This window comes from Garra rufa, chromosome 20, assembly GCF_049309525.1.
Source record: "Garra rufa chromosome 20, GarRuf1.0, whole genome shotgun sequence".
Taxonomy (NCBI): Eukaryota; Metazoa; Chordata; class Actinopteri; order Cypriniformes; family Cyprinidae; genus Garra; species Garra rufa.
Window position 1 is genome coordinate 7,835,029 of NC_133380.1, and position 20,303 is coordinate 7,855,331.

Genomic DNA, 20,303 nt, shown 5'->3' on the forward strand with positions numbered 1-20,303 from the left:
TCAACAATCTCTCGTGTCTCTCTCGAGTGCGAATGAGCCGTAGACGTCCCACCTCTTCTCTGATTAGCCCGCTAACTCAATAACCGTGAGGTCAGCTTTGGCATATGCTGATGACGGCATCATTAATCAAGCCCACCGCAGTTAGCGGAGCGATCGCAATTATCGCGCCGAGTTTCATGCATTTATGATGTGGCTATCTAAGTGCGTGTCAATCCAGCCACCCCAATTAATAACGTCTGTGTCAACAGACTGTCAGCACAAATCCAATTACGCCCCTATACGGCACGTCCGGATAGGGACCCAGCGACGCCACAGCTGACCCCCTTCGCGAGCGCTCGGCAGATGCCCACGGCAGCCTGGCATTATCACTGCCAAACTGTGTTTTCGGAGGTGAGAACGAAAATCAAAATGGCTTTTCTGCTCCATCAGTTCAATTTGGACGAGGGGGCTTGAAGGGCCTCCGGAGGCGTTGAGGTGGGAGCCCCCGGTCCATTTCACAGCGCCGTGGCGGCATAATTGAGATCCACCTCATTATTGGGCCGAGCCCGTCTCTGAATGAGAATTGCCTGCCAGGCTCATCCGTTCTCATTTATGCCGGTCTCATCCTCTCCGGACCGCACAAGTGAACTCTTTATCGGAGCCATTTAGGCAAGAACGCCGCGAAATGTCACATCTGGCAGAGACGGCCAGACGGCGCGGTTGCATTACCCACGGCTGTCTTTATCCTATTCGAGACTGTCGCGACAGCTGTTTTGCTTGTCCCCGGTTATGGTTCTTAATATTAAGGCTGGGTTGAAAAAAATAAAAAAAATCAATCTTAATCGATCGTCACTTTAATGTATACATCCATTTTTAAATAACAAGGTCGATCTCTTAAAGGAGTAGTTTGCTTTCAAAACAAAAATGCACAGGTAATGTTCTCACCCCCTCGTCATCCAAGATGTTCATGTTTTTCTTTCTTCAGCCGTAAAGAAATTGTTTTTTTGAGGAAAGCATTTCAGGATTTCTCTCCATATAGTGGACTTCTATGGTGCCCCCTGAGTTTGAACTTCTAAAATGCAGTTTAAATGCAGTTTTAAAGGGCTCTAAATGATCCCAGCGGAGGAAGAAGTGTCTTATCTAGCGAATCGGTTATTTTCTAAAAACATTTGCAATTTATATACTTTTTAATCTCTACACAGAGTACACACAGCTAGACAAGATGAGCATTTGAGGTTAAAAAGTATATAAATTGTTATATATATATATATATATATAATTTTTTTTTTTTTTTTTTTTTTCGCAATATAAGACCCGGCTGTGATCGTTTAGAGCCCTTTGAAGCTGCATTTTAGAAGTTCAAACTCATGGGCACCATAGAAGTCCACTGTATGGAGAGAAATCCTGAAATGTTTTCCTCAAAAAGCATAATTTCCTTACGACTGAAGAAAGAAAGACATGAACATCTTGGATGACAAGGGGGTGAGTACATTATCTGTAAATTTTTGTTCTGAAAGTGAACTACTCCTTAAAGGTCTGTTCACACTGATACGATTACCATATTAGCATCTATACCAATGTACTGCTTCATTCTGTAAAACAGATATACATTGTTATAAAAATAAAAGAGATCATGCAGATTATTTTTAACTTAGTACTGACCTGAATAAGATCTTTCACATAAAATATGTTTACATATAGTCCACAAGAGAAAATAATAGTCGAATTTATAAAAATGACCCCATTCAAAAGTTTACATACACTTTATTCGTAATACTGTGTTGTTACCTGAATGATCCACAGCTGTGTTTTTTTTTTTTTTTTTTTTTATTAGTGATAGTCGTCCCTTGTTTGTCCTGAACAGTTAAAATGCCCGCTGTTCTTCAGAAAAATCATTCGGGTCCTACAAATTTGTTTGTGTGTGTGTGTGTGTGTGTGTGTGTGTATTCAAACCCTTTCCAACAATGACTGTATGATTTTTGAGATCCATCTTTTCACACTGAGGAAAACTGAGGGACTCATTTAGAGCTATTACAGAAGGTTCAAATGCTCACTGATGCTTAAGAAGAAAAAGCAATGCATTAAGAACCGCATTAAGAACCGGGGGTGTTAACTTTTGAACAGAATGAAGATGTGTAAATTTTCTTATTTTGCCTAAATATCATGTTTTTTTCATTTAGTACTGCCATTCAGAAGCTACTGAAGATACTTGCATGTTTCCCAGAAGACAAAATAAGTTACATTTACCCTGATCTTCAAATTCAGAAGGTTTTCTCCCCAGCTCTTAATGCATCATGTTTCCTTCTGAAGCATCAGTGAGCGTTTGAACCTTCTGTAATAGTTGCATATGAGTCCCTCAGTGTGAAAAGATGGATCTCAAAATCATACAGTCGTTGTTGGAAAGGGTTCAAATACAACAAATGCTGAAAAACCAAATAATTTGTGTGACCTGAAGGATTTCTCTTAAGAACAGTGGGCAGTTTAACTGTTCAGGACAAACAAGGGACTCATGAACAGCTATAATTAAACAAAACAAAACAAAACAAAAAAACAGCAGTGAATCATTCAGGTAACAACACAGTAAAAGTGTATGTAAATATTTGAACAGGATCTTTTTCATAAGTTCAACTATTATTTTCTCTTGTGGACTATATGCATATGTATATATCAGGTCAGTACTATATAAAAAGTAACATGCATTTTGTATGATCCCTCGTATTTTGGTAAAATAATTAACATTTTGCAGAATTTGCAAGATGTATGCAAAGCTTTTTAGGTGGATGCAGAGGCTTTGTTGGATTAGCAAATTTTGAATTTAGTTCATTTGCTGGCTTCAATGGCTTCAATATGCTGTATTTTCCACCAATTAGCAACCCGGGGTGAAAAATCCTATTGGGTAAATTGGCAGTGGGCGAAGTCCCACAGACCAAAACAAAAACAGATATTCCGACAAGGAAAAATAACTGGCTACAGCATTGTTTTTCATAGATCTGTGCTTTTATACTACAGGTTTTTTTAATTGGTTTGGTATTATTTTCATAAGTAAGGTGTGCATTTTCAAATCTCTTAGTACAAAACGTTAAACTGATCACATTTGTAACACAACTAGTCATTCTTTCAAATCAAATGTCATGATTTCATTGTATTTGCACATATTTTCATTCCACTTAATCATTGTTTCAGAACACAAGATCATTGTGATATATATTGAGAACATTTGCTTTAATCACCCAAACAAAACAGTAAGATCTTTTTTCAACTTAGTACTTTTACCAATCATTTCATTCAGGAGCAAATAATACAAGGTAGGCATTTCAAATTGTCCTTGGTGCTGAATGAGTGTAACTGAACTGTAAAAATTTACACAGCAAATATTACACTTATGTTCAGACAAAAAAAAAAAGAAAGAAAAAAAAAAAAAATATATATATATATATATATATATATACACACACACACACACACACACACACACACACACACACGAAAAAGGATAAAAAAACACAAGTCATTTACATAAGCAAAATACAATGCCTGGCCAAAAAAAAAAGTGCTATGATCTGGGGTTGCTGCAGTTGGTCAGGTCTAGGTTCAGCAACAGTATGTGCTCAAAGAATGAGGTCAGCTGACTACCTGATTATACTGAATGACCAGGTTATTCCATCAATGGATTTTTTCTTCCCTGGTGGCACGGGCATATTCCAAGATTACAATGCCAGGATTCATCGGGCTCAAATTGTGAAAGAGTGGTTCAGTGAACATGAGCCATCATTTTCACACATGGATTGGCCACCACAGAGTCCAGATCTTAACCCCATTGAGAATCTTTGGGATGTGCTGGAGAAGGCTTTGACTCTACCATCATCAATGCAAGATCTTGGTGAAAAATTAATGCAACACTGGATGGAAATAAATCTTGTGACATTGCAGAAGCTTATCGAAACAACGCCACAGTGAATGCGTGCCGTAATCAAAGCTAAAGGCGGTCCAACGAAATAGCAGAGTGTATGACCTTTTTTTTTGGTTGCAACTTTTTTTTGGCCAAGCAGTGTGTATTTACATTAGCAAAATATATTTATTCACCTATTTGAAAAGTGCAAAGTCTCAAACACAGTTCTCCTTCAATTGTAACTAATTGTGATCATCAGGGGAAACAATTAGTAATTAGTATTTCTTCATTGAAAGCTCTTGCAGCAATTTGTAACTTACAAATGACCAGACAACAATCCGTCAAGTTGAAAATCCATGGACATAATGAATGATTCATTGATTAAACATTAAGATCAGTTGAATTAAATGACAGACAAATGTATTAAACTGAATGATAAGGGATGCGAATCAAAAATTTGATAGTGATAACATTATGAAAGGCAGTTACTGTGAACGAAACATTTATTTAGATGAAACACTTATTTTGTGTAGTGAAAAGGATATTTTGTGATTGTGTATTGTACTAACACAATTGAAAATATGCTGAAATGTGACCCTGGACCACAAAACCAGTCTTAAGTCGCTGGGGTATATTTGTAGCAATAGCCAAAAATACATTGCATGGGTCAAAATTTTTAATTTTTCTTTTATGCCAAAAATCATTAAGAAATTAAGTAAAGTTCATGTTCCATGAAGATTTTTTGTAAAATTCCTACTGTAAACATATCAAAATGTAATTTTTGATTTGTAATATGCATTGTTAAGAACCTAATTTGGACAACTTTAAAGGTGATTTTCTCAGTCTTTTTGATTTTTTTGCATCCTCAGATTTCTGATTTCAAATAGATGTATCTCAGCCAAATATTGTCCTATCCTAACAAACCATACATCAATAGAAAGCTTATTTATTGAGCTTTCATATGGTGTATAAATCTCAGTTTTGACTGGTTTTGTGGTCCAGGGTCACAAATGTTTGAAAAAAGTGCACTTTTGATGATCTAAGAATTTCGAAAATGTACCAATTGCTTGTGAAAACTGTGCCAAACCAATTAAAAATAATTGTAAGAATCAAGGGGATGTAAACTTTTGAACAGGGTCATTTTTATAAATTCAACTATTTTCTCTTGTGGACTAAAACAATATCATGCATTTTGTATGATCCCTCTTGTTTTAATAAAACAATTAACATTTTGCAGATTCTGAAAGGGGGGTGTACACTTTTGACCTCAACTGTATCCAAATCAGTCAACATTGAATCAAGATCAGAATGAAATAAAGAGCTTGTGAATTGGAATCAAATCAAATCAAATCTGCGTCAATACCAGTCCTAACCAAATCGGCATCAGACCCTGCAGTCGCTCATTTAATACGGCATTTGAATTCCTCGTGGTGCGCGCTGGTTAATATCGACGGCTCTAATCTTACTTGGCATTTGCTGTTGTCCTGAGTCTGTGCAGGGATCAGAATCCCTCCCTCTCGACAGGCCAGAGGGGTATTAGAGTTCTGACCCCAGAGCGTGTGCCGACGACAGGGTCAGAAATTGGATCTGAACCGCTTGAGCGACTCAGGCCCCCACCGAACATCAAAGCCCATCTCATCTGATCCGGGCTGGCACACAAACTGACCTCAAACATCACAGTCTCACTGTACCTCTCCGCTCGGGCTAACAGCGCTGTGATGAAACGTAAGGATGACCACCTGCATCGACTCGCTAGTCTGGACTGTCACTACGCACAGTGACTGGTTTCTGTGCTGTCGAACGCAGGAGGAGAGATGTGAAGCTTTGGAAATCATCAAAGCTGCATGAGGGTGTGAAAGATCCAATTCTGGGGACGGAGGGAGAGACATGACTCTCAGGTCATAGATGGGAAATGACAAAGGCTAGGACAGATGCTCACATTTCGTTATTAATAAAGGCACCTTGTGAGAAGCAGAATTTTCACCGCATTGTTTTCAGAAAACATATTGATTATAAAATATATTGAGGTTTAACTCTTGCAAATGTATCAGAAGTGTACAGTACATATGTGTGTGTTGATTAAAATAAATTGTAACTATTATTGTTAAACTAATTATACTCAAATTGATTAATCGCTATTAAATGCATTAAAAAAGCTTGTTTACATATACATGTATTCTGTCTGTTTATATACATATACACACATACATGTATTTATTATAAATTTACACAGTGCATACTTGTATATTATGTAAATAGACTTTTATTTTGGATCTGATTAATCGCGTTTAATCGATTTGACAGCACTAATACTACTGTTACATATTACAAAAGTAAGTGAACCAAATTAAGAGAGTGAGAGAATAGCTGAGTAAATCATTGATCATTGATGCTGAACATTTTTTTAAAAGGCTGATTTAACAACTCATAAAAATGTTTTATTTTTTCCATACTTGAATGTTTTTTTAAATGAATAGGTTTAGTAAACAATTCAGTGATTTATTCATTAAGTCATTTGCTGAATGAATCAATGTTTTTGAATGAATTGGTACGATTAATCTGTTTAATAACTCACTCATAAAGATGCCACCTACAGTACAGCTGTAAACATGTACCTATATTCAGAAAGAGTCACTTTGCAAAAACAAAAAAAAAATTGCAATGTTTAGTCAATATACTATGAAAGATGTTTCCGCCACTTTTTCTCTCACAATTCTGGCTTTATTTCTTTTTCAATTGTGTGATTATAAACTCGCAATTGCGAGAAATGAAGTCAGAATTGTAAGAGAAAAAGTCACTTACAATTTATTTATTCTTTATTTAGTGCCAGTTCAGTTTTTCATTTAAAAATTAAGAATTGCGAGGATGTCAACTTGCAGTTGTGAGAAATAGTCAAATTTGCAAAATAAAAATTCTCATTTCTCGCTTTTTTTTCTCTCTCAGAATTGTGAGTTTGTATCTTACAATTCAAACTTTTTCTCAAAATGGCATGATGTAAACTCAAAGTTGCAAGTTAAAAAGTAAATTGCGAGATATAAACTAGCAATTGTGAGAAATCAGACTTTCTGACTTTTTTTTTCTCAGAATTGCAAGTTTGTATCTCGCAATTCAAAAATGTTCTCAGAATTGCATAATATAAACTGGCAATTTGCAAGTTAAAAAGTAAGAATTAGTGAGATGTAAACTTTATATAAACTTTTGCAAAATATAGCTTGCATTTCTGACTTTTTTCTCAGAATTGCGAGTTTGTGTCTCACAGTTCAAACTTTTTCTTCAAGTCTAAATTGTGTGATATAAACTTGGAATTGTGAGAAATAAAGTCAGAATTTCAAAATATGATCTTTCAATTCGAAAATGTTCTCAGAGTTGCATAAAATAAACTGGCAATTGCAAGTTTAAAAGTAAGAATTGTGAGATATAAACTTGCAGCTGTGAGAAATAAAGTCAGAATTGCAAAATATAACTCATTTCTGACTTTTTTCCTCACAAAGGCATGTTTGTATCTCGAAATTCAAACTTTTTCCTCTGAATTGCATGATATAAATTTGCAATTGTAAGAAATGAAGTCTGAATTGCAAGATATAAACTGTCAATTACAAGTAAAAAAAATCACAATTGTAAAATATAACTCGCATTTCTGACTTTTTTCTCAGAATTGCGAGTTTGTATCTTGCAATTTAAACTTTTTTTTCTCAGAATTATGAAATATAAACTTGCAATTGTGAGAAATAAAGTCAGAATTTCAAAATATGATCTTTCAATTCGAAAATGTTCTCAGAGTTGCATAAAATAAACTGGCAATTGCAAGTTAAAAAGTAAGAATTGTGAGATATAAACTTGCAGCTGTGAGAAATAAAGTCAGAATTGCAAAATATAACTCATTTCTGAATTTTTCCTCACAAAGGCATGTTTGTATCTCGAAATTCAAACTTTTTCCTCTGAATTGCATGATATAAATTTGCAATTGTAAGAAATGAAGTCTGAATTGCAAGATATAAACTGTCAATTACAAGTAAAAAAATCACAATTGTAAAATATAACTCGCATTTCTGACTTTTTTCTCAGAATTGCGAGTTTGTATCTTGCAATTTAAACTTTTTTTTCTCAGAATTATGAAATATAAACTTGCAATTGTGAGAAATAAAGTCAGAATTTCAAAATATGATCTTTCAATTCGAAAATGTTCTCAGAGTTGCATAAAATAAACTGGCAATTGCAAGTTAAAAAGTAAGAATTGTGAGATATAAACTTGCAGCTGTGAGAAATAAAGTCAGAATTGCAAAATATAACTCATTTCTGAATTTTTCCTCACAAAGGCATGTTTGTATCTCGAAATTCAAACTTTTTCCTCTGAATTGCAAGATGTAAACTTTGACTTTTTTTCTCAGAATTGCAAGTTTGTATCTCGCAATTCAAAAATGTTCTCAGAATTGCATAATATAAACTGGCAATTTGCAAGTTAAAAAGTAAGAATTAGTGAGATATAAACTTGCAATTGTGAGAAATAAAGTCAGAATTGCAAAATATAGCTCGCATTTCTGACTTTTTTCTCAGAATTGCGAGTTTGTATCTCGCAATTTAAACTTTTTTTCTCAGAATTATGAAATATAAACTTGCAATTGTGAGAATTCAAGTCTAAATTGTGTGATATAAACTTGCAATTGTGAGAAATAAAGTCAGAATTTCAAAATATGATCTTTCAATTCGAAAATGTTCTCAGAGTTGCATAAAATAAACTGGCAATTGCAAGTTAAAAAGTAAGAATTGTGAGATATAAACTTGCAGCTGTGAGAAATAAAGTCAGAATTGCAAAATATAACTCATTTCTGAATTTTTCCTCACAAAGGCATGTTTGTATCTCGAAATTCAAACTTTTTCCTCTGAATTGCAAGATGTAAACTTGCAATTGTGAGGAATAGAAAGTCAGAATTTCAAAATATAAGGTCACATTTGACTTTTTTCTCAGAATTGCGAGTTTGTATCTTGCAATTTAAACTTTTTGTTCTCAGAATTATGAAATATAAACTTGCAATTGTAAGTTATAATGTCTAATTCTGAGGGGAGGAAAAATTTGTGATATTTGTGATAATTGTGAAAAGTCCAAAATTTTCTTGCAATTCTGACTGTATAACTTGCAACTGAATTTCTTTCTCACAATTGTGAAAGAAAAGAATTGCGAGATAAATTGTCACAGTTACCTTTTTAATTTCTTATTCAGTGGCAGAAACGGCTTCCATAATAAAATATACTATTAGTACACTTATAATGGTTATAATACAAAAAATAAATAAATAAATAAAAATATGGACAAGTCTGCAACTGATAGCCAATGAATTCCATTAAAAAGGAAAAAAATACTATGGAAGTCAATAGCTTCCAGCAACTGTTTGGCTACCAACAGAAGGAAATAATCATATTTGGGTGTCTGACATTGTTACTGGTTCAAGAAGACCCCTGGCATGAATTATAAAAATCACTGTAGCCGTGAAAGGATAAGATGTGGGTTTCACGGAACAGCTAAACAGTCACTTTGAGCATAAATAAAGCGAGTAGCTGACAGATCGCCCTATTCTCCTTTTTACTCAGTTTCATTTGTTTTGTAGTCTTTCATGCCTCTTCTCATTCTCTTTTTAAAACCCTTTCTAGGTGCACAAAGGATCACTAATGCTCCTTTATGTCAATGACAGCCTTGAAAGCAGGAGAAGGCCTCGCTGGGTGATCAAAAGCTCATCTCGTCCCCCTCCCTCTCCGTACGTAATGAGACTAACGCTTCAGCCCTCTCCCTTCTTTATTTGGCAAACCAGAGTATCCCCATTAACACGGCGAATTGCAAGGATGAATCACCGATTCCGTCCAGCGATATTTGATGTTTCAGGTAATAAGCACGGCTTAGGGCTAGCATATTCAAAGGCTATCGTACTTGGGTAATTTGTTTTTTCAATGGAAGATCATTAGTAATAGGATTATAACTGTGGAGTGGACCCTGAAGGCTCTTCACTTTCTCAGCAACATCATCACTCAACACATCATATCACTGCATTTATGTACTGTAGATCTTTCCTAATGCGCCCTCGGTGGAGTGATTTCTGATTGGAGGATGCCAAATACCTCAACCAATCGTATATCTGCTTCACTCAAAGTAAAAATTCACTGAGTTTTAGTGCTAATGATAGACCTGCTGTGAGCTCTGAGGTTGTTAAGTGGCGATTGATTCATCTGTAGTGATTTTAGCTTCATGAAAGCATCTTTAATAACCAAATTCACTTTGAAGAGCTAAACTCTCTATAATACTAATGAGATATCGACCAATCAGGAAAAAAGGCACTACCATGGAAACAGAGCGTAATTTTGACCAAACATAACCGTAATGCTTTTGCTGTATGTTTTTTTTTTTTTTTTTGATTAACTAGAGATCAATGGATTTATTTGGTATCTGTCAAATGTGACCGTGGACCACAAAACCAGTCTTAAGTCGCTGGGGTATATTTGTAGCAATAGCCAAAAATACATTGTATGGGTCAAAATTATAGATTTTTCTTTTATGCCAAAAATCATTAGGAAATTAAGTAAAGATCATGCTCCATGAAGATTTTTTGTAAAATTCCTACTGTAAATATATCAAAATGTAATTTTTGATTAGTAATATGCATTGTTAAGAACTTAATTTGGACAACTTTAAAGGTGATTTTCTCAGTATTTTGATTTTGTTGCACCCTCAGATTCCAGATTTTCAAATAGATGTATCTCGGCCAAATATTGTCCTATCATAACAAACCATACATCAATAGAAAGCTTATTTATTGAGCTTTCATATGATGTATACATCTCAAATTGTAAAATTTAACCTTGTGACTGGTTTTGTGGTCCAGGGTCACAAATCTGATTCAATCCCTAACTAAAAGTGTATATATAGTAAAATAGTTGCTTGAAATAAAATAAAGCTAGTTGCCAAGTCACATTGTTTAGTTGGAAGTACTGAAATAACAAACTGAAATAGAAATGAATAAAAACAGTAGAAACATGTTCTTTAAAAAAAAATTATAAAATTGACAAAAGCAATGACTAAAATTAAAATAAAATGTAAAATATAAAATAATAAAATATACAATTGATTAATTAGTTAATTAAAATTAAATTAAATTAAAAAAATTCAAAGGTGCTAAAAAAATGGTAACTGAGTGACCAATTTTTTTTTAAAATAAAATTTAAAAATTTAAAAAACTCACTGTAATGCTATTGAGCTGTATATTAATATTTTTTTTATTAATTTCTGTAAAAGAAAATTAATAGAAATGACAAAAACATAAAATTTAAACTAAAATTAAACTTAAAATCTAAAAATAAAAATATTAATAATTTTAATTTATACTAATAAAAAAAAGATAATAAAATACTGGTACCTGCGTCACAAAAAATCAATAAAGAAAAAAAAAAAAGTATAAACATTTTGTAAGAAAAAGAAAATTAATAAAAATGACAACCAAAATTATTTAAACTCAAATATAAAATAAAAATATTAATAAGATTTTTAACTAAATGTAAAATTTCAAAGTGATACTACAATACTTTATAATAAAAAAATGAAAATGTAATTAATTTAGAAAATGTTTACAATTTTTATTTATACTACGATAATTTACATTTAAAAATGTAAAGTGATACTAAAATACTAGCACCTTAGTGACAAAAATATTAAAGGAAAATAATGCTATTGAGCTGTAAATGAATGAAATCAGTATAAATATTTTAAGAAAATTTATAAAAATGACAAAAACATTTAACAAAATTAAATTAATTTGACAAAATTATTTAAACTAAAATTTAAATAAAAGTAACAAAATCAAACATTATTAAACTACAATTAAAACAAAATGTTAAATATAAAATAAAAATATTAATAAAAAATTAAAATGTTCAATTTTAAAGTGATACTACAATAATTAAAAATGTAAAATGATACTAAAATAATAGCACCTGCGTCTATTAAGAATAAAATTAATAATGACAAAAGCATGCAATTATTTTAATTAAAATAAAATGCAAAAATTATAAAATACAAATATTAATAAAAGTCCAATTCATTTAAAATTTAAATTGATATGAAATTATTTAAGAAAATTAATAAAAATGACAAAAACATGATTATTTAATCTAAAATTAAAATAAAATATAAAATTTAAATGTAAATAATTTTACAATTTTAATTTACATTAAAATAATTAAAATTTAAAAATGTAAAATGATACTAAAATAAAGATAAATAAAATAAAATCACTTAAACCTTTAAAAAAAGAAAATTATTAAAAGTAACAATGATTAAACTACAATAAAACAAAATATTAAATATAAAATAAAAATTTAATTATTTTTAAGAAAATAAAAATAAAATAAAAATAGTACAAAACTTAAATAATTTTTCAATTTTAATTTATACTAAAAAAATTTAACATTGTAAATGATACTTAAAGTGACAAGAAAAATAAATAAAATAAAATCACTATAATGCTACAATTAAAACAAAATGTTAAATATAAAAAAAATAATACAAAATGTAAATGAATTAAAAGTTTTCATTTATACTTAATTAAACATTTAAAATGAAACTAAAGCAATGGTACCTGAGTGACATGAACTAACGAGTTGTATTTTTATTAACTAACTAACAAAGATGAGTGTATTGTTTATTATATTTTATTTATTCTACAGCAATCTACTTCAACGTTTAACATTTGGTTGTCATTCACTTTTCTACAAGTGGTCTGTCTCTTCCTCCTATTAAAATAAATAGAATTTAAGTATTTGCATCAAATTTTATATAATTTTAATACAGAGAAAATAAATGGTAAAAGTGTGAGGTCACTGTCACATATATACGTGTTGCGTGTGTACTTCAGTAAACTAGGCTTGGAGCTCTCATTTATTGCGAGATATAGAGTGTACTTCAGCTTTTACACGGCCTTTGTCTACCATCAATTTAGCGGTAGCTCACAACTTTTCTCTCTCGCTCTAAAACGTTTTTCGATTCCCCTAACCATCACACGCAGCCGGCGTTTTTTTCCCCCTCCTCTATTGTTCGGCAGCATGAATCTCAACTTGTCTCTGATGTTTAAATGCATGCTGCCATTTAATTGCTTGTTGCTATGGCGACGCAGACTGTTAACAAAGGCAACGTCGGGATCCGGATAACAAGAGATAGCTATTCTGTCTCTCAGGTAGCCATCTGATTCATCAATATTTATATCACATCCTGCTTTTCAGCAGATCTGAAATTCAATACTAGGTCCCCCACACAGCCTTAGATGTTTGCTCTCTCTCTCGGTGGCTCTTTCTCTATCATTCTCATATTGATTTAATTGCATTTTATGTTCACACCTGGCCTAGGAATGCAGCTGGGGACGGTTTTTGCCGAAACGGACGAGTAAATGTTTTGCTATCCTTGATTTGTTAAGAGCGAGGTAAATGTCCCCTAGCCCACATATGCTAATTTAAAAAACAGACAAACTGAGAGAACGATTGGAGAGAGGAGCGTTGGAGGGCTAGTTGGTGTTGTATTTCAGTAAACATCAAGAGAATGAAGGTTAAAGGAATGGTTCAGACAAAAAAAAAGAAAATTCTGTCTTCATTTATTCATTCTTGTGTCATTCCAAACCTGAAGGCTTTGTTTCTTTTGTGAAAGCAAGAACAAAACGTCCTGTTGACTTGTAGATGATTAGGAGAATGAGGACAGAAAAAAAGCAGCATAAAACTATCATTAAAGTAGAACATATAACTCTTGCAATATATAAGCTGGCCCTAAAATGTATATAAATCTGTTTTAATTGCTATGATTTAATTAAAAAAGACATATAATTGCTATTATTATTAATAGAAGTTATAGTAATATTCATTATATTATTATATATTTAGTATTTTTCATTTACTATTAATAAATGAAACAATAAGCATCAATAAATTATATTGAGTGTGAAGTATTTATTATTTGTTAAGCCCAGCCCATTTCTGCCACTGAATAAAAAATCAAAAAGGTTATTGCAATTTTTATCTCACAGTTCTGACTTTTTATCAGAATTGTGAGATAGAAACTTGTGTTGAACTCACAATTGCGAGTTGTAAAGTCAGAATTGCTTGATATAAACTTGCAATTTGGATTTATTTTTTATTTATTCTCACTTTTTCACACAATTGCAAGTTTATCTCGCAATTCTAACTTTTTTCACTCAATTCTAACATTTTTCTCAGAATTGTGACATAAACTGGCAGTTGCAAATTAGAAAGTCAGAATTGCGTCATATAAACTCAAAATTGCAAGTTATAAAGTCAGAATTGCAAGATATAAACTCGCAATTGTGAGTTATAAAGTCAGAATTATATAAATAGATATAAACTCGCAATTCTGACCTCTTCTCGCAAATGCAAGTTTGTATCTTGCAATTCAGACTTTTTCTCGCAATTGCAAGTTTTTTAAACTTCAAGTTTTTCAAGATATAAACTTGTGATTGCGTGTTAGAAAGTCAGAATTGCTAGATATGAACTTGCAATTGCAAGTTTTAAAGTCTGAATAATATAAATAAATATAAACTTGCAATTATGACTTTTTCCTTGCAATTGTGAGTTTATCTGGCAATTCTGACTTGTTTCACACAATTCTAACTTTTTCTTAGAATTATGGGATAAAGTCAGAATTGCGTGACCTAACTTTCAATTTTTAGTTATAAAGTCAGAATTGCGAGATATAAACTCTCTATTGCAAATTATAAAGTTAGAATAATATAAATAGATATAAACTCGCAATTCTGACCTTTTTTCTTGCAAAGCGAGTGTATTTACAAGTTTTTTCACAGGGTTTCTTTTTTTCTCAGAATTGTAAGCTATAAATAAATGCAAGTTTATACGTACTTACAATCCGGAGAAAAAGTTTGTATAAAGTATGTATGTATAAACTTGCATTTGCGAGAAAAAACTCAGAATGGCAAGTAACTATTTATATAATTCTGATTTTATAACTTGCAATTGCGAGTTTACATCTCACAATTCTGACTTTATTACTGAAATTGAGAGTTAGATCACACAACTCTGACTTTATCTCACAGTTCTTAGAAAAAGTTAGAACTACATGAATTGCATGATATGAACTCGCAATTGCGAAATATAAAGTCAGAATTGAATTACGAGATATAAAGTCAAAATAATATAGATATAAACTTGCATTTCTGACCTTTTTCTCACAAATCCGTGTTTGTATCTTGCAATTTTGACTTCTTTTTTTGCAATTTCGAGTTTTTCAACTTTTCAACACGTTTTTTTTTATGCGGTTCAAAAAAATTTTCTTAGAATTGTGAGATATAAACTCATGATTGCAAGTTTTAAAGTCAAAATAATATAAATAAATATAAATTTGCAATTATGACTTTTTCCTCGCAATTGCGATTTTATCTGGCAATTATGACTTTTTTTTTCACACAGTTCAAACTTTTTCTTAGATCACACAATTCTGACTTTATCCCATAATTCTAACTCTCAATTTGAAGTTATAAAGTCAGAATTGCGAGATATAAACTCACAATTGCACGTTATAAGGACAGCATTTTATAAATAGATATGAACATGCAATTCTTATTTTTTTTTATATGTACATACTTTTCACCAAGTTCTAACTTTTTCTCAGATTTGTGAGTTAAGTTAGAATTGCATGATATAAACTCGCAATTGTGAAATATAAAGTCAGAATTGCGAGATATAAAGTCAGAATGATATAACTAGATATAAACTCATAATTCAATTTTTTTTTTCTTGCAAATGCAAGTTTATATATCGCATTTATGACTTTTTGCATGCTGTTCTCTCAGTTTTCTCAGAATTGTAAGATGTAAACTTGCAATTGCGAGTCCAGTTTTAAGAGAAAAAAAGACTGGTATGTTCTTTGCAAGTTTATATCTTGCAATTCTGATTTTATAACTCACAATTGCAAGTTTATATCACAATTCTGCAGAAGTATGAAATGTGAGGAAAAAAGTAAGAATTGTGAGATAAAAAGTCACAATTAACTTTTTAAAATGTATTCACTGGCAGAAATGGGCTTCCATAAATAGCTCTTTTATTTCGGTGAAAATCGCAGGAACATGCTTCTATTTTGTTGCCAACAATTACATATTTATAAATGGTTCTCATTACAAACTTGGAAAGATGTTTGGCGCATTTTACACTTTCAAGTGCACATTATACTTGAACTCTTGGGCCTGGTTTAACAGACAGGGCTTAGACTAAGCCAGCATTAGGACGTTGAAGTAGTTTTTATAAACATGCCTTAAAAAATAACATTACTCGTGTGCATCTTGAGACAAAACAAAGGCATTGGTATATTTTATGTCTTATATATTTATATATTTTATGTTTTATTTTTATTCAAGTTTTAAACTCAAGTTTTATGTACTCGTCAACGCTGATTTTTATTCACATTTGGTGTTCAGCAAGTGTTAATTTTAGGCCCTAAATTTTCAAGCCTTCTGAAATTATACTGTATGATTGATTTATGTGAGAAACAGATTGAAAGTCATTTGGTGAAAATCTTCCTTGGCTTGTTTTTGAATGCCCAATTTGTAAATAAATCATATTTTTGAAGCCATACTTTTAATGAATCATTAAAAGTTCACAAAATAGTTGCTAGTGATTTGGTTCTTGAAAAGACACTTAAATATTGGTATTTCCATAAAGCTATCATATGCCTTTAGAGGATTTGAAATGTAGTTCATGAGTCATATGACCAACTTTCATAATGCTTTATGGTGTTTTTGCATCCTCTTTTTATGGCTTATTGCTCCTAGTTCACTGAGTGTGTCAAAAGTCATGAGACATTAAGATGTCCACATCAAAATAAATTTACAAAAGTAATTTCATATCCATAGAAAGCACATTGAATATAAGTAAAGTGTCAACTTTTAAGTTTTTTTTTTTTTTTTGAGAATAAAATGTCACAATTTGGTTGAAATAATGTTACATTGTCATTCAGTGTAACACAATATTTATGTAAAAATTTAAACAACATGCCTATTTTACTTGTACATATTAAATATATAAACGACTATGGAAGCTTATTACATTTTATTGTGTTTTAAATGAGTAAAACATTAATACTGACAAATGGGCAAAACCTAGGATAGTGGGACATTTTTAAAATGCAGAATTACAACTAGTTAGTATTTGGGGTGAAAGTAATTTGTCTTTTAATATATGTCAAAAATTGATTGTATATGTCTGACACAATTGTTACACTGAATGACATTTTAGTGGATGTCTACTGTAAATTGGGGAAAAATGTATGATATGATTTACTGTTTGCTCAGAAAAACAAAAACAAAAATGAAATAAAATTAAATTAAACAGATTTTTTTTTTTTGGAAAAACAACAATTTAAAGCAGTATTACACTTATTGTTTTTATGCTTAAACTCTTTTTTCGTCTTTGACCCATTTATATTTATTCATGCGTCCACACATTTTTATTCAATAATGAATCTTTAAAAATCTTTGCTACTATTGACAGTCTATTCTTCATTGAAACTAGAGCAGTTGATTCCAAACTGAATTGCACAATATGCTGATTATGAATCCCAGTTTATCAAACACATACATATTTTTTACCTGAAAAGATGTTAAAATGATTATGCCAGATGAATCATTGAACGAACATTAGATTGGTTTTAGAAGTTAAAATAGTCTTATTTCGGCGATAAATGTCTGTACCTTCTGTGCCGTGTTCTTGCAGCTTTTCTACTTTCACTTTTTCTGCTGATAGTCTTAAAGAGACAGTACACTCTCAGAAAAAAGGTACAAAAGCTGTCACTGAGGTGGTGCCGTTTCAGAAGCTACCAATATGTACTATTTAGGTATCTTTACAATAAGTACAGATTAGGTATCTGTAAGGTACTTATATATACAGTGCCTTGCAAAAGTATTCATACTTTTTCATTTTTTTTTCACGTTTTGTTTTGTTGCAGCATTATGTTAAACTGCTTTAAATGTACTTTTTTTCCACATCAATCTACATCTCATACACTATAATATCAAAGCACAAAACAGGTTTTTAACAACTTTGCAAATTTATTAGAAATAAAAAACTGAAAAGTTCCCGTTGCATAAGTATTCAGACTGGGACACTTGAAATTTCATATTGCTTCTAGATGTTACTACACTTCGAGTGGAGTTAAACTGGGGCAGATTCATTTGAATGAGTATGATTTAGAAAGGCACACACCTCTCAGAAAAGGTCTAACAGCTGAAAATGCATATTAGAGCCAAGTCCTGAGGTCAAGATAACTGCTTGTAGAGCTCAGTGACAGACTTGCGTTAAGGCAATGATCTAGGGAAGAGTTCAGAAAAAAATCTGCTGCATTGAAGGATCACAGAAGCATGTAGCCTCCATTATCCATAATGGAAGACGATTGGAACAACTAGGACTTTAGAAAATGCCATCGAGGCTGACAGAGCTTGAGAGGTGAAAAGGTGAGGCAAAGAATGGCAGATAATTGCCAAATGCAGATGTGCAAAGCTTGTCACACCATACCCAAAAAGACTTGAGGCTGTAAAGGTGTTTCAACTATGTACTGAGTTAAGGGTATGAATACTTATGCAATGTACTTCAGTGTTTTATTTTTAATAAATTTGTAAAATTTGCAAATCTGGTTTTTGCTTGGTCGTTATTATGGTGTATGGAGTGTAAACTGATGTGGGGAAAAACTAATTTAAAGCAGTTTAACATAATGCTGCAACAAAACAAAATGTAAAAAAATGAAGGGGTATGAATAATTTTGCAAGGCACTGTACTCTCGAAGGGTAAATAAGGGGTGGACACTTTTGTACCTTTTTTCTCAGTGTGTACCGATGCATCTCCATGCAAATAGTTCAAATGATGCATGTAAACAATATTATGTAATATTTGAGTGACAGTCGAACATTCTAAATTATTTTGGCTTCTAAAAATGTAAGACTTTATTAAACAGGCTCCTACAGTTGGCATTCGCTTTCATTAATATTCATCGGTAGGCGAATGAGACGCTTATATAGCGCTTTCAAACTCGGGCACAAAGGCATGGCGAATGAGCGAGAGAGGGAGAGGGCGGCAGTGGGCCTTGGTTTCCTTCATTTGCAGATATGAAAAGCGAGGCCCTATCCAGGCTCATCATTTAAATATCACAGTGGCAGCGAGCTCTTTGATCTCCTCGGTGGTAATTGGGGTCGTAGCAGGCGAGTCATTTTCTGCTCTTCCTCGCTCCCGCTTTCTCTTTCTGCTCCTCTATCGGAGAGATTTTCCTCTCCAGGAAATCCAGCCGCAATCTGGACTCCCCACCAATCTTTCATATCCGTCCCAAACCTTCATCTACCTACTATACGTGTCAAATCACATCCCGGCCTTCTCTAGTGACAAAATCCAGATGCGCCGCTCAAGGTTTCGGGCAAATAGCTTGCGGGGTGAGCAAATGCGCTCAGGAGATTTGTCTTTCCTTTTTATTTGAGATGTCCAGTCTAGAGGAGAGGTTGCGTAAGCTGTGAATCTTAAAGATGAAAGCGGAAAAGGGCTGTGATGTCGGACAGTTTATTTTTCCTTCAGTTTGTTTTAGCTTTAGTAATTTTAGCCGTGCTGCTTTAAAGGGTTGAATTTATGAATGCAGAGAGGGTTTTTGCGTTTCTGACAGCGTGTTGTTATACTGTCAGTATGGTAAACGCTCTCCATAAAGCTGCATCTCTAAATTCAGCCATTCTAAAGCACCGCTGTTACTGCTTTTGTAACAAATCCACTCTTTAATGATATATTTCAAGATGTAATACTGTTTCTTTTGTGTAGAGTGTGATAGGTTTGTGCAATAAAGGTTATAGCTTAGTTCTTTAGCCCATATATTTGTTTGTACAATGTGTGTACAAACACATATCAAGACTCCTGCAGTTTTTTTCCTGTTTTGAACATAAGACAACCCTCAGAAACATGACTTGACAGGTGAATCTCTATATTCATTTTTTATTTTATTTTATTTAATATTTTAATATTTCATTGTATATGAATCTGGTTTTTCACTGTTATTATAAAATGTTTAATTTATTTTGAAATTAAATTAATATGATATATATATATATATATATATATATATATATATATATATATATATATATATATATATATATATATATGTCACAACCCTGTCTGTCATTGGTTTCACCCATTGTCTTCCCCTGCCATTCTGTTGTCATTTGGTTTAGCCCTCGTCACCGTCATCTGTTGCACCTGTCCTTGTAATTATTAGTCATCTGTGTCACCTGTGTTTGATAATGAGTTACCCTTTATAAGTCTGTCTTTGAGTTTAGTCTTTTGTCGGTCTTTAACGTTATCTGGATGTGTGTGAAAGCCCTCTGTGTTCCTGCCTGTTCCTGCCTTGTTCATCTTGGAG

The 20,303-nt window shown here is 32.2% G+C and overlaps 1 protein-coding gene across 2 annotated transcripts in view; it reads right to left on the reverse strand.

Annotated features, from left to right (window-relative positions):
* cdk18 (cyclin dependent kinase 18) overlaps positions 1-20,303 on the reverse strand; it is a 102,565-nt gene that overhangs the window by 37,044 nt on the left and 45,218 nt on the right. The window contains exon 1 of one of the 2 annotated variants that reach the window (XM_073825719.1): positions 17,608-17,612. The exons of the other annotated variant lie outside the window; for it this stretch is intronic. The gene's annotated coding sequence lies outside the window, so the exon portion shown is untranslated. Of the gene's footprint in view, positions 1-17,607; positions 17,613-20,303 lie in introns of those variants that run through there. 2 annotated transcript variants of the gene reach the window in all.